The sequence below is a fragment of the Mesoplodon bidens genome (genome assembly GCF_964165515.1).
Source record: "Mesoplodon bidens genome assembly, chromosome: 1".
NCBI classification, from domain to species: Eukaryota; Metazoa; Chordata; class Mammalia; order Artiodactyla; family Ziphiidae; genus Mesoplodon; species Mesoplodon bidens.
The window spans coordinates 178,173,863-178,187,888 of NC_138176.1; the positions used below are offsets into that span (position 1 = coordinate 178,173,863).

General features: G+C 52.0%; 1 long non-coding RNA gene across 1 annotated transcript in view; it reads right to left on the bottom strand.

Moving 5' to 3' along the window:
• Positions 1-5,561: 5,561 nt before the first annotated feature.
• The window catches only part of LOC308625262, a 312,750-nt gene continuing 304,285 nt past the window's right edge, over positions 5,562-14,026 (bottom strand). Inside the window, exon 3 of the long non-coding RNA XR_014017072.1 lies at positions 5,562-5,726. This is a non-coding gene — a long non-coding RNA (uncharacterized lncRNA). The remainder of the gene's footprint in view (positions 5,727-14,026) is intronic.

Consider the following 14,026-nt stretch of genomic DNA (forward strand, 5'->3'; position numbering starts at 1 on the left):
GCATTTCCTATCAGCAACGTGTGCTGTGCAGCCATCTCCATGAACCCTGACTCGATAGAGTGCTTTAACTCCTCTACGGCTCTCCAGAGGCCTCAGAGAGTCACGTATGAATTCTCTTCTGAGGGTGAGCGTGGGTGCCGTGAGTCCCCTTTTTGTTTTCCGAGCCACACCGCGCAGAACCGGCTGTTGGGGTCCACCCTGTCTAAGCAGAACGAAGGGCAATGAACTGATCCTCGCTTGCATAGCTTCATTTCTACCGCTGTAAAGCAGCCCCAGGACAATGTTTTTGCCAGTATTACATTCAACGTGGCTCTCCCTCTGTGGAGGCCCTCTGAACTGCACTGAAAGAATCCCTGAGCCTACAGAGCCCCGTGGCAACTCTTACCTGTCATCTCTCTATTGTGACGCAAGGTACACGGTAGGTCCAGTCTGATTGAAAGAACAGAAAAACCGGTCAACTTGTGAGACATTTGGACGATCCAAAGTCACCTAGGCCTGATTAAGTCATTAAGCGGGTAATGCTATGCACGGCATGCAAAAGACCCCACCTGCAACGAAGTGTGATCATAGAAAGGCCCTGTGTGGCCGAAAGACTCCAGTAGACAATCAGAGAGTGCTGGTAAATGCGCTGTGGGGTCAAGTTGGAAACTGGTGCACGTTGGAGAAGCCCGACTCTCCCCCTTTGGAAAGCAACTTCGGTGCAGCTTCCAAGCTGCCTGAACACCACACCAGCAGGACACTGTTCACTCCACAGATGCCTCTGAGGAGCAGTGAGCTTTTGCAAAAGAAACCGGGCGCTTGCACTTCCTTCTTGGGAGCTCAGCCCAGAGCATACTGTAGCTAAAGTGCCAACTAAACGTGACCTCTAGTCACGAAGTAAGGGGCACATTTGCCCATTACCAGAGGCAAGGGTGCACCAGATTCCAGGAAGTCTTAGTCAATGGACGGCTTTAGCTTTAGCATGCCTCACAGCGCTCAAGCCTCCCACGGGGGCACTTCTTCCCAAGGAAGTGCACCGTGTGCCAGAAGCCTTCTGAGCACAATCAAGGGATACACGGTTCTGGGACCATCCCTCGCTATGCAGGTGCAAGGGCCGGCAACTAATCTGTTCTCTATGGCTAGCGTTCCACAGCTTTGAAACAGCCCCAGGAGCACGGTTCTTGGGCAGGCTTTCTTTCCATGCGGGTCTGCCACGTTGAGGACGCCTAAGCTGCCCTGAAAGAAACCACCGGGGCTCTAATCCACTTTGGGGTCTCCTGCTCGACGTCTCTCTAAGTGAGGCGGAATGTAGACTTTAGGTCCAGCCCGAAATAAAGTAGAGATTGACCCTGAGCCTTGCTAGGCATTTGGAACATGCAAAGTCACCTAGGCCACCTTATGGCATTAAGAGGATTATGCCATTCAGCACATGCAGAACACACTGCATCCCAACGTTTCATCGCAGAAGGCCCAATTGTGTTCCAAGGGCCTCCTTTGGCTTGTCAGAGAAGAGAGGTGCTGGGTGATCCGGTGTGTAACTGAGAAGCCTGGAAAAAGGCAGTATTTTCCCCCATTTGAAAGGTAGATAGTGGCGGCCTCAAGGCTGACTGAAAGACAGTGCCGTTACCCGTCTTCTACTCACTGCCAGGAATGCCTCAGGGAAGAAAGTGAGTTTTCTCCTACGAATCCAGGTGGTCGCCAGTGCCTTGCTAGGAGCGCATCCCACGGCTTGCCCTAGCTTAAGTGCGAAGTAAACGTGACCCCAGGCCTCAAGGTAAGCACGAGCGTTTCTATCAGCAAAGTTTGCTGTGCAGCCATCTCCATGAACCCTGACTCGATAGAGTGCTTTAACTCCTCTACGGCTCTCCAGAGGCCTCAGAGACTCGCGTATGAATTCTCTTCTGAGGAAGAGCGTGGGTGCCGTGTGTCCCCTTTTTGTTTTCCGAGACACACTGCGCAGAACCGGCTGTTGGGGTCAACCCTGTCTACGCAGAGCGAAGGGCAATGAACTGATCCTCGCTTGCATAGCTTGATTTCTACCGCTGTAAAGCAGCCCCAAGACAACGTTTTTGCCAGTAGTACATTCAACATGGCTCTCCCTCTGTGGAGGCCCTCTGAACTGCACTGAAAGAATCCCTGAGCCTACAGAGCCCCGTGGCAACTCTTACCTGTCATCTCTCTATTGTGACGCAAGGTACACTGTAGATCCAGCCTGACAGGAAGAACAGAAAAACCGGTCAACTTGTGAAACATTTGGACGATCCAAAGTCACCTAGGCCTGACTAAGTCATTAAGCGGGTAATGCTATGCACGGCATGCAAAAGACCCCGCCTGAAACGAAGTGTGATCATAGAAAGGCCCCGTGTGGCCGAAAGTCTTAAGTAGACAGTCAGAGAGTTCTGGTAAATGCGCTGTGGGGTCAAGTTGGAAACTGGTGCACGTTGGAGAACCCCGACTCTCCCCCTTTGGAAAGCAACTTCGGTGCAGCTTCCAAGCTGCCTGAACACCACACCAGCAGGACACTGTTCACTCCACAGATGCCTCTGAGGAGCAGTGAGCTTTTGCAAAAGAAACGGGGCACTTGCACTTCCTTCCTGGGAGCTCAGCCCAGAGCATACTGTAGCTAAAGTGCCAACTAAATGTGACCTATAGTCAAGAAGTAAGGGGCACATTTGCCCATTACCAGAGGCAAGAGTGCACCAGATTCCAGGAAGTCTTAGTCAATGGACGGCTTTAGCTGTAGCATGCCTCACAGCGCTCAAGCCTCTCACGGGGGCACTTCTTCCCAAGGAAGTGTACCGTGGGCCAGAAGCCTTCTGAGCACAATCAAGGGATACACGGTTCTGGGACCATCCCTCGCTATGCAGGTGCAAGGGCCGGCAACTTATCTGTTCTCTATGGCTAGTGTTCCACAGCTTTGAAACAGCCGCAGGAGCACGGTTCTTGGGCAGACTTTCTTTCCATGCGGGTCTGCCACGTTGAGGACGCCTAAGCTGCCCTGAAAGAAACCACCGGGGCTCCAATCCACTTTGGGGTCTCCGGCTCGACGTCTCTTTAATTGAGGCAGAAAGTAGACTTTAGGTCCAGCCCGAAAAAAAGTAGAGATTGACCCTGAGCCTTGCTAGGCATTTGGAACATGCAAAGTCACCTAGGCCTCCTGAGGGCATTTGGAGGATTATGCCATTCAGCACATGCAGAACACACTGCATCCCAACGTTTCATCGCAGAAGGCTGAATTGTGTTCCAAGGGCCTCCTTTGGCTTGTCAGAGAAGAGTGGTATATGTGCTGGGTGATCCGGTGTGTAATTGAGAAGCCTGGAAAAAGGCAGTATTTTCCCCCATTTGAAAGGTAGATAGTGGCGGCCTCAAGGCTGACTGAAAGACAGTGCCGTTACCCGTCTTCTACTCACTGCCAGGAATGCCTCAGGGAAGAAAGTGAGTTTTCTCCTACGAATCCAGGTGGTCGCCAGTGCCTTGCTAGGAGCTCATCCCACGGCTTGCCCTAGCTAAAGTGCGAAGTAAACGTGACCCCAGGCCTCAAGGTAAGCACGAGCGTTTCCTATCAGCAAAGTTTGCTGGGCAGCCATCTCCATGAACCCTGACTCGATAGAGTGCTTTAACTCCTCTACGGCTCTCCAGAGGCCTAAGAGAGTCGCGTATGAATTCTCTTCTGAGGGAGAGCGTGGGTGCCGTGAGTCCCCTTTTTGTTTTCCGAGCCACACTGCGCAGAACCGGCTGTTGGGGTCAACCGTGTCTATGCAGAGCGAAGGGCAATGAAGTGATCCTCGCTTGCATAGTTTGATTTCTACCGCTGTAAAACAGCACCAGGACAACGTTTTTGCCAGTATTACATTCAACGTGGCTCTCCCTCTGTGGAGGCACTCTGAACTGCTCTGAAAGAATCCCTGAGCCTACAGAGCCCCGTGGCAACTCTTACCTGTCATCTCTCTATTGTGCCGCAAGGTACACTGTAGGTCCAGTCTGATTGAAAGAACAGAAAAACCGGTCAACTTGTGAGACATTTGGACGATCCAAAGTCACCTAGGCCTGACTAAGTCATTAAGCGGGTAATGCTATGCACGGCATGCAAAAGACCCCGCCTGCAACGAAGTGTGATCATAGAAAGGCCCCGTGTGGCCGAAAGTCTCAAGTAGACAGTCAGAGAGTTCTGGTAAATGCGCTGTGGGGTCAAGTTGGAAACTGGTGCACGTTGGAGAAGCCCGACTCTCCCCCTTTGGAAAGCAACTTTGGTGCAGCTTCCAAGCTGCCTGAACACCACCCAAGCAGGACACTGTTCACTCCACAGATGCCTCTGAGGAGCAGTGAGCTTTTGCAAAAGAAACGGGGCACTTGCACTTCCTTCCTGGGAGCTCAGCCCAGAGCATACTGTAGCTAAAGTGCCAACTCAATGTGACCTATAGTCAAGAAGTAAGGGGCACATTTGCCCATTACCAGAGGCAAGGGTGCACCAGATTCCAGGAAGTCTTAGTCAATGGACGGCTTTAGTTTTAGCATGCCTCACAGCGCTCAAGCCTCTCACGGGGGCACTTCTTCCCAAGGAAGTGCACCGTGCGCCAGAAGCCTTCTGAGCACAATCAAGGGATACACGGTTCTGGGACCATCTCTCGCTATGCAGGTGCAAGGGCCGGCAACTAATCTGTTCTCTATGGCTAGCGTTCCACAGCTTTGAAACAGTCCCAGGAGCACGGTTCTTGGGCAGGCTTCCTTTCCATGCGGGTCTGCCATGTTGAGGACGACTAAGCTGCCCTGAAAGGAACCACCGGGGCTCCAATCCACTTTGGGGTCTCCAGCTCGACGTCTCTCTATGTGAGGCAGAAAGAAGACTTTAGGTCCAGCCCGAAAATGTAGAGATTGACGCTGAGCCTTGCTAGGCATTTGGAACATGCAAAGTCACCTAGGCCTCCTGAGGGCATTTAGAGGATTATGGCATTCAGCACATGCAGAACACACTGCATCCCAACGTTTCATCGCAGAAGGCCCAATTGTGTTCCAAGGGCCTCCTTTGGCTTGTCAGAAAGAGAGGTATATGTGCTGGGTGATCCGGTGTGTAATTGAGAAGCCTGGAAAAAGGCAGTATTTTCCCCCATTTGAAAGGTAGATAGTGGCGGCCTCAAGGCTGACTGAAAGACAGTGCCGTTACCCGTCTTCTACTCACTGCCAGGAATGCCTCAGGGAAGAAAGTGAGTTTTCTCCTACGAATCCAGGTGGTCGCCAGTGCCTTGCTAGGAGCTCATCCCAAGGCTTGCCCTAGCTAAAGTGCGAAGTAAACGTGACCCCCAGGCCTCAAGGTAAGCACGAGCGTTTCCTATCAGCAAAGATTGCTGTGCAGCCATCTCCATGAACCCTGACTCGATAGAGTGCTTTAACTCCTCTACGGCTCTCCAGAGGCCTCAGAGAGTCGCGTAAGAATTCTCTTCTGATGGAGAGCGTGGGTGCTGTGAGTCCCTTTTTGTTTTCCGAGCCACACCGCGCAGAACCGGCTGTTGCGGTCCACCCTGTCTATGCAGAGCGAAGGGCAAAGAACTGATCCTCGCTTGCATAGCTTGATTTCTACTGCTGTAAAGCATCCGCAGGACAACGTTTTTGCCAGTATTACATTCAACGTGGCTCTCCCTCTGTGGAGGCCCTCTGAACTGCACTGAAAGAATCCCTGAGCCTACAGAGTCCCGAGGCAACTCTTACCTGTCATCTCTCTATTGTGACACAAGGTACACTGTAGGTCCAGCCTGACAGGAAGAACAGAAAAACCGGTCAACTTGTGAGAGATTTGGACGATCCAAAGTCACCTAGGCCTGACTAAGTCATTAAGCGGGTAATGCTATGCACGGCATGCAAAAGACCCCGCCTGCAATGAAGTGTGATCATAGAAAGGCCCCGTGTGGCCGAAAGTCTCCAGTAGACAGTCAGAGAGAGCTGGTAAATGCGCTGTGGGGTCAAGTTGGAAACTGGTGCACATTGGAGAAGCCCGACTCTCCCCCTTTGGAAAGCAACTTCGGTGCAGCTTCCAAGCTGCCTGAACACCACACCAGCAGGATACTGTTCACTCCACAGATGCCTCTGAGGAGCAGTGAGCCTTTGCAAAAGAAACGGGGCACTTGCACTTCCTTCCTGGGAGCACAGCCCAGAGCATACTGTAGCTAAAGTGCCAACTAAATGTGACCTATAGTCACCACGTAAGGGGCACATTTGCCCATTACCAGAGGCAAGGGTGCACCAGATTCCAGGAAGTATTAGTCAATGGACGGCTTTAGCTTTAGTATGCCTCACAGCGCTCAAGCCTCTCACGGGGGCACTTCTTCCCAAGGAAGTGCACCGTGTGCCAGAAGCCTTCTGAGCACAATCAAGGGATACACGGTTCTGGGACCATCCCTCGCTATGCAGGTGCAAGGGCCGGCAACTTATCTGTTCTCTATGGCTAGTGTTCCACAGCTTTGAAACAGCCGCAGGAGCACGGTACTTGGGCAGACTTTCTTTCCATGCGGGTCTGCCACGTTGAGGACGCCTAAGCTGCCCTGAAAGAAACCACCGGGGCTCCAATCCACTTTGGGGTCTCCGGCTCGACGTCTCTCTAAGTGAGGCAGAAAGTAGACTTTAGGTCCAGCCCGAAAAAAAGTAGAGATTGACCCTGAGCCTTGCTAGGCATTTGGAACATGCAAAGTCACCTAGGCCTCCTGAGGGCATTTAGAGGATTATGCCATTCAGCACATGCAGAACACACTGCATCCCAACGTTTCATCGCAGAAGGCTGAATTGTGTTCCAAGGGCCTCCTTTGGCTTGTCAGAGAAGAGTGGTATATGTGCTGGGTGATCCGGTGTGTAATTGAGAAGCCTGGAAAAAGGCAGTATTTTCCCCCATTTGAAAGGTAGATAGTGGCGGCCTCAAGGCTGACTGAAAGACAGTGCCGTTACCCGTCTTCTACTCACTGCCAGGAATGCCTCAGGAAAGAAAGTGAGTTTTCTCCTACGAATCCAGGTGGTCGCCAGTGCCTTGCTAGGAGCTCATCCCACGGCTTGCCCTAGCTAAAGTGCGAAGTAAACGTGACCCCAGGCCTCAAGGTAAGCACGAGCGTTTCCTATCAGCAAAGTTTGCTGGGCACCCATCTCCATGAACCCTGACTCGATAGAGTGCTTTAACTCCTCTACGGCTCTCCAGAGGCCTCAGAGAGTCGCGTATGAATTCTCTTCTGAGGGAGAGCGTGGGTGCCGTGAGTCCCCTTTTTGTTTTCCGAGCCACACTGCGCAGAACCGGCTGTTGGGGTCAACCCTGTCTATGCAGAGCGAAGGGCAATGAAGTGATCCTCGCTTGCATAGTTTGATTTCTACCGCTGTAAAGCAGCCCCAGGACAACGTTTTTGCCAGTATTACATTCAACGTGGCTCTCCCTCTGTGGAGGCACTCTGAACTGCTCTGAAAGAATCCCTGAGCCTACAGAGCCCCGTGGCAACTCTTACCTGTCATCTCTCTATTGTGACGCAAGGTACACTGCAGGTCCAGTCTGATTGAAAGAACAGAAAAACCGGTCAACTTGTGAGACATTTGGACGATCCAAAGTCACCTAGGCCTGACTAAGTCATTAAGCGGGTAATGCTATGCACGGCATGCAAAAGACCCCGCCTGCAACGAAGTGTGATCATAGAAAGGCCCCGTGTGGCCGAAAGTCTCAAGTAGACAGTCAGAGAGTTCTGGTAAATGCGCTGTGGGGTCAAGTTGGAAACTGGTGCACGTTGGAGAAGCCCGACTCTCCCCCTTTGGAAAGCAACTTTGGTGCAGCTTCCAAGCTGCCTGAACACCACCCAAGCAGGACACTGTTCACTACACAGATGCCTCTGAGGAGCAGTGAGCTTTTGCAAAAGAAACGGGGCACTTGCACTTCCTTCCTGGGAGCTCAGCCCAGAGCATACTGTAGCTAAAGTGCCAACTAAATGTGACCTATAGTCAAGAAGTAAGGGGCACATTTGCCCATTACCAGAGGCAAGGGTGCACCAGATTCCAGGAAGTCTTAGTCAATGGACGGCTTTAGCTTTAGCATGCCTCACAGCGCTCAAGCCTCTCACGGGGGCACTTCTTCCCAAGGAAGTGCACCGTGCGCCAGAAGCCTTCTGAGCACAATCAAGGGATACACGGTTCTGGGACCATCCCTCGCTATGCAGGTGCAAGGGCCGGCAACTAATCTATTCTCTATGGCTAGCGTTCCACAGCTTTGAAACAGTCCCAGGAGCACGGTTCTTGGGCAGGCTTCCTTTCCATGCGGGTCTGCCATGTTGAGGACGACTAAGCTGCCCTGAAAGGAACCACCGGGGCTCCAATCCACTTTGGGGTCTCCAGCTCGACGTCTCTCTATGTGAGGCAGAAAGTAGACTTTAGGTCCAGCCCGAAATAAGGTAGAGATTGACCCTGAGCCTTGCTAGGCATTTGGAACATGCAAAGTCACCTAGGCCTCCTGAGGGCATTTATAGGATTATGCCATTCAGCACATGCAGAACACACTGCATCCCAACGTTTCATCGCAGAAGGCTGAATTGCGATCCAAGGGCCTCCTTTGGCTTGTCAGAGAAGAGAGGTATATGTGCTGGGTGATCCGGTGTGTAATTGACAAGCCTGGAAAAAGGCAGTATTTTCCCCCATTTGAAAGGTAGATAGTGGCGGCCTCAAGTCTGACTGAAAGACAGTGCCGTTTCCCGTCTTCTACTCACTGCCAGGAATGCCTCAGGGAAGAAAGTGAGTTTTCTCCTACGAATCCAGGTTGTCGCCAGTGCCTTGCTAGGAGCTCATCCCACGGCTTGCCCTAGCTAAAGTGCGAAGTAAACGTGACCCCAGGCCTCAAGGTAAGCACGAGCATTTCCTATCAGCAACGTTTCCTGTGCAGCCATCTCCATGAACCCTCACTCGATAGAGTGCTTTAAATCCTCTACGGCTCTCCAGAGGCCTCAGAGAGACACGTATGAAATCTCTTCTGAGGGAGAGCGTGGGTGCCGTGAGTCCCCTTTTTGTTTTCCGAGCCAAACCGCGCAAAACCGGCTGTTGGGGTCCACCCTGTCTAAGCAGAACGAAGGGCAATGAACTGATCCTCGCTTGCATAGCTTGATTTCTACCGCTGTAAAGCAGCCCCAGGACAACGTTTTTGCCAGTATTACATTCAACGTGGCTCTCCCTCTGTGGAGGCCCTCTGAACTGCACTGAAAGAATCCCTGAGGCTACAGAGCCCCGTGGCAACTCTTACCTGTCATCTCTCTATTGTGACGCAAGGTACACTGTAGGTCCAGCCTGATTGAAAGAACAGAAAAACCGGTCAACTTGTGAGACATTTGGACGATCCAAAGTCACCTAGGCCTGATTAAGTCATTAAGCGGGTAATGCTATGCACGGCATGCAAAAGACCCCACCTGCAACGAAGTGTCATCATAGAAAGGCCCTGTGTGGCCGAAAGCCTCCAGTAGACAGTCAGAGAGTGCTGGTAAATGCGCTGTGGGGTCAAGTTGGAAAGTGGTGCACGTTGGAGAAGCCCGACTCTCCCCCTTTGGAAAGCAACTTCGGTGCAGCTTCCAAGCTGCCTGAACACCACACCAGCAGGACACTGTTCACTCCACAGATGCCTCTGAGGAGCAGTGAGCTTTTGCAAAAGAAACCGGGCGCTTGTACTTCCTTCCTGGGAGCTCAGCCCAGAGCATACTGTAGCTAAAGTGCCAACTAAATGTGACCTCTAGTCACGAAGTAAGGGGCACATTTGCCCATTACCAGAGGCAAGGGTGCACCAGATTCCAGGAAGTCTTAGTCAATGGACGGCTTTAGCTTTAGCATGCCTCACAGCGCTCAAGCCTCTCACGGGGGCACTTCTTCCCAAGGAAGTGCACCGTGTGCCAGAAGCCTTCTGAGCACAATCAAGGGATACACGGTTCTGGGACCATCCCTCGCTATGCAGGTGCAAGGGCCTGCAACTAATCTGTTCTCTATGGCTAGCGTTCCACAGCTTTGAAACAGCCCCAGGAGCACGGTTCTTGGGCAGGCTTTCTTTCCATGCGGGTCTGCCACGTTGAGGACGCCTAAGCTGCCCTGAAAGAAACCACCGGGGCTCCAATCCACTTTGGGTTCTCCTGCTCGACGTCTCTCTAAGTGAGGCGGAATGTAGACTTTAGGTCCAGCCCGAAATAAAGTAGAGATTGACCCTGAGCCTTGCTAGGCATTTGGAACTTGCAAAGTCACCTAGGCCACCTTATGGCATTTAGAGGATTATGCCATTCAGCACATGCAGAACACACTGCATCCCAACGTTTCATCGCAGAAGGCCCAATTGTGTTCCAAGGGCCTCCTTTGGCTTGTCAGAGAAGAGAGGTGCTGGGTGATCCGGTGTGTATCTGAGAAGCCTGGAAAAAGGCATTATTTTCCCCCATTTGAAAGGTAGATAGTGGCGGCCTCAAGGCTGACTGAAAGACAGTGCCGTTACCCGTCTTCTACTCACTGCCAGGAATGCCTCAGGGAAGAAAGTGAGTTTTCTCCTACGAATCCAGGTGGTCGCCAGTGCCTTGCTAGGAGCTCATCCCATGGCTTGCCCTAGCTAAAATGCGAAGTAAACGTGACCCCAGGCCTCAAGGTAAGCACGAGCGTTTCCTATCAGCAAAGTTTGCTGTGCAGCCATCTCCATGAACCCTGACTCGATAGAGTGCTTTAACTCCTCTACGGCTCTCCAGAGGCCTCAGAGAGTCGCGTATGAATTCTCTTCTGAGGAAGAGCGTGGGTGCCGTGTGTCCCCTTTTTGTTTTCCGAGCCACACTGCGCAGAACCGGCTGTTGGGGTCAACACTGTCTACGCAGAGCGAAGGGCAATGAACTGATCCTCGCTTGCATAGCTTGATTTCTACCGCTGTAAAGCAGCCCCAAGACAACATTTTTGCCAGTAGTACATTCAACGTGGCTCTCCCTCTGTGGAGGCCCTCTGAACTGCACTGAAAGAATCCCTGAGCCTACAGAGCCCCGTGGCAACTCTTACCTGTCATCTCTCTATTGTGACGCAAGGTACACTGTAGATCCAGCCTGACAGGAAGAACAGAAAAACCGGTCAACTTGTGAAACATTTGGACGATCCAAAGTCACCTAGGCCTGACTAAGTCATTAAGCGGGTAATGCTATGCACGGCATGCAAAAGTCCCCGCCTGCAACGAAGTGTGATCATAGAAAGGCCCCGTGTGGCCGAAAGTCTCAAGTAGACAGTCAGAGAGTTCTGGTAAATGCGCTGTGGGGTCAAGTTGGAAACTGGTGCACGTTGGAGAAGCCCGACTCTCCCCCTTTGGAAAGCAACTTCGGTGCAGCTTCCAAGCTGCCTGAACACCACACCAGCAGGACACTGTTCACTCCACAGATGCCTCTGAGGAGCAGTGAGCTTTTGCAAAAGAAACGGGGCACTTGCACTTCCTTCCTGGGAGCTCAGCCCAGAGCATACTGTAGCTAAAGTGCCAACTAAATGTGACCTATAGTCAAGAAGTAAGGGGCACATTTGCCCATTACCAGAGGCAAGGGTGCACCAGATTCCAGGAAGTCTTAGTCAATGGACGGCTTTAGCTGTAGCATGCCTCACAGCGCTCAAGCCTCTCACGGGGGCACTTCTTCCCAAGGAAGTGCACCGTGTGCCAGAAGCCTTCTGAGCACAATCAAGGGATACACGGTTCTGGGACCATCCCTCGCTATGCAGGTGCAAGGGCCGGCAACTTATCTGTTCTCTATGGCTAGTGTTCCACAGCTTTGAAACAGCCGCAGGAGCACGGTTCTTGGGCAGACTTTCTTTCCATGCGAGTCTGCCACGTTGAGGATGCCTAAGCTGCCCTGAAAGAAACCACGGGGGCTCCAATCCACTTTGGGGTCTCCGGCTCGACGTCTCTCTATTTGAGGCAGAAAGTAGACTTTAGGTCCAGCCCGAAAAAAAGTAGAGATTGACCCTGAGCCTTGCTAGGCATTTGGAACATGCAAAGTCACCTAGGCCTCCTGAGGGCATTTAGAGGATTATGCCATTCAGCACATGCAGAACACACTGCATCCCAACGTTTCATCGCAGAAGGCCGAATTGTGTTCCAAGGGCCTCCTTTGGCTTGTCAGAGAAGAGAGGTATATGTGCTGGGTGATCCGGTGTATAATTGAGAAGCCTGGAAAAAGGCAGTATTTTCCCCCATTTGAAAGGTAGATAGTGGCGGACTCAAGGCTGACTGAAAGACAGTGCCGTTACCCGTCTTCTACTCACTGCCAGGAATGCCTCAGGAAAGAAAGTGAGTTTTCTCCTACGAATCCAGGTGGTCGCCAGTGCCTTGCTAGGAGCTCATCCCACGGCTTGCCCTAGCTAAAGTGCGAAGTAAACGTGACCCCAGGCCTCAAGGTAAGCACGAGCGTTTCCTATCAGCAAAGTTTGCTGTGCAGCCATCTCCATGAACCCTGACTCGATAGAGTGCTTTAACTCCTCTACGGCTCTCCAGAGGCCTCAGAGAGTCGCGTATGAATTCTCTTCTGAGGAAGAGCGTGGGTGCCGTGTGTCCCCTTTTTGTTTTCCGAGACACACTGCGCAGAACCGGCTGTTGGGGTCAACCCTGTCTACGCAGAGCGAAGGGTAAAGAACTGATCCTCGCTTGCATAGCTTGATTTCTACCGCTGTAAAGCAGCCCCAGGACAACTTTTTTGCCAGTATTACATTCAACGTGGCTCTCCCTCAGTGGAGGCCCTCTGAACTGCACTGAAAGAATCCCTGAGCCTACAGAGCCCCGTGGCAACTCTTACCTGTCATCTCTCTATTGTGCCGCAAGGTACACTGTAGGTCCAGTCTGATTGAAAGAACAGAAAAACCGGTCAACTTGTGAGACATTTGGACGATCCAATGTCACCTAGGCCTGACTAAGTCATTAAGCGGGTAATGCTATGCACGGCAAGCAAAAGGCCCCGCCTGCAACGAAGTGTGATCCTAGAAAGGCCCCGTGTGGCCGAAAGTCTCAAGTAGACAGTCAGAGAGTTCTGGTAAATGCGCTGTGGGGTCAAGTTGGAAACTGGTGCACGTTGGAGAAGCCCGACTCTCCCCCTTTGGAAAGCAACTTTGGTGCAGCTTCCAAGCTGCCTGAACACCACCCAAGCAGGACACTGTTCACTCCACAGATGCCTCTGAGGAGCACTGAGCTTTTGCAAAAGAAACGGGGCACTTGTACTTCCTTCCTGGGAGCTCAGCCCAGAGCATACTCTACCTAAAGTGCCAACTAAATGTGACCTCTAGTCACCAAGTAAGGGGCACATTTGCCCATTACCAGAGGCAAGGTTGCACCAGCTTCCAGGAAGTCTTAGTCAATGGACGGCTTTAGCTTTAGCATGCCTCACAGCGCTCAAGCCTCTCACGGGGGCACTTCTTCCCAAGGAAGTGCACCGTGTGCCAGAAGCCTTCTGAGCACAAACAAGGGATACACGGTTCTGGGACCATCCCTCGTTATGCAGGTGCAAGGGCCGGCAACTTATCTGTTCTCTATGGCTAGTGTTCCACAGCTTTGAAACAGCCGCAGGAGCACGGTTCTTGGGCAGACTTTCTTTCCATGCGGGTCTGCCACGTTGAGGACGCCTAAGCTGCCCTGAAAGAAACCACCGGGGCTCCAATACACTTTGGGGTCTCTGGCTCGACATCTCTCTAATTGAGGCAGAAAGTAGACTTTAGGTCCAGCCCGAAAAAAAGGAGAGATTGACCCTGAGCCTTACTAGGCATTTGGAACATGCAAAGTCACCTAGGCGTCCTGAGGGCATTTACAGGATTATGCCATTCAGCACATGCAGAACACACTGCATCCCAACGTTTCATCGCAGAAGGCTAAATTGTGTTCCAAGGGCCTCCTTTGGCTTGTCAGAGAAGAGAGGTATATGTGCTGGGTGATCCGGTGTGTAATTGAGAATCCTGAAAAAGGCAGTATTTTCCCCCATTTGAAAGGTAGATAGTGGCGGCCTCAAGACTGACTGAAAGACAGTGCCGTTACCCGTCTTCTACTCACTGCCAGGAATGCCTCAGGAAAGAAAGTGAGTTT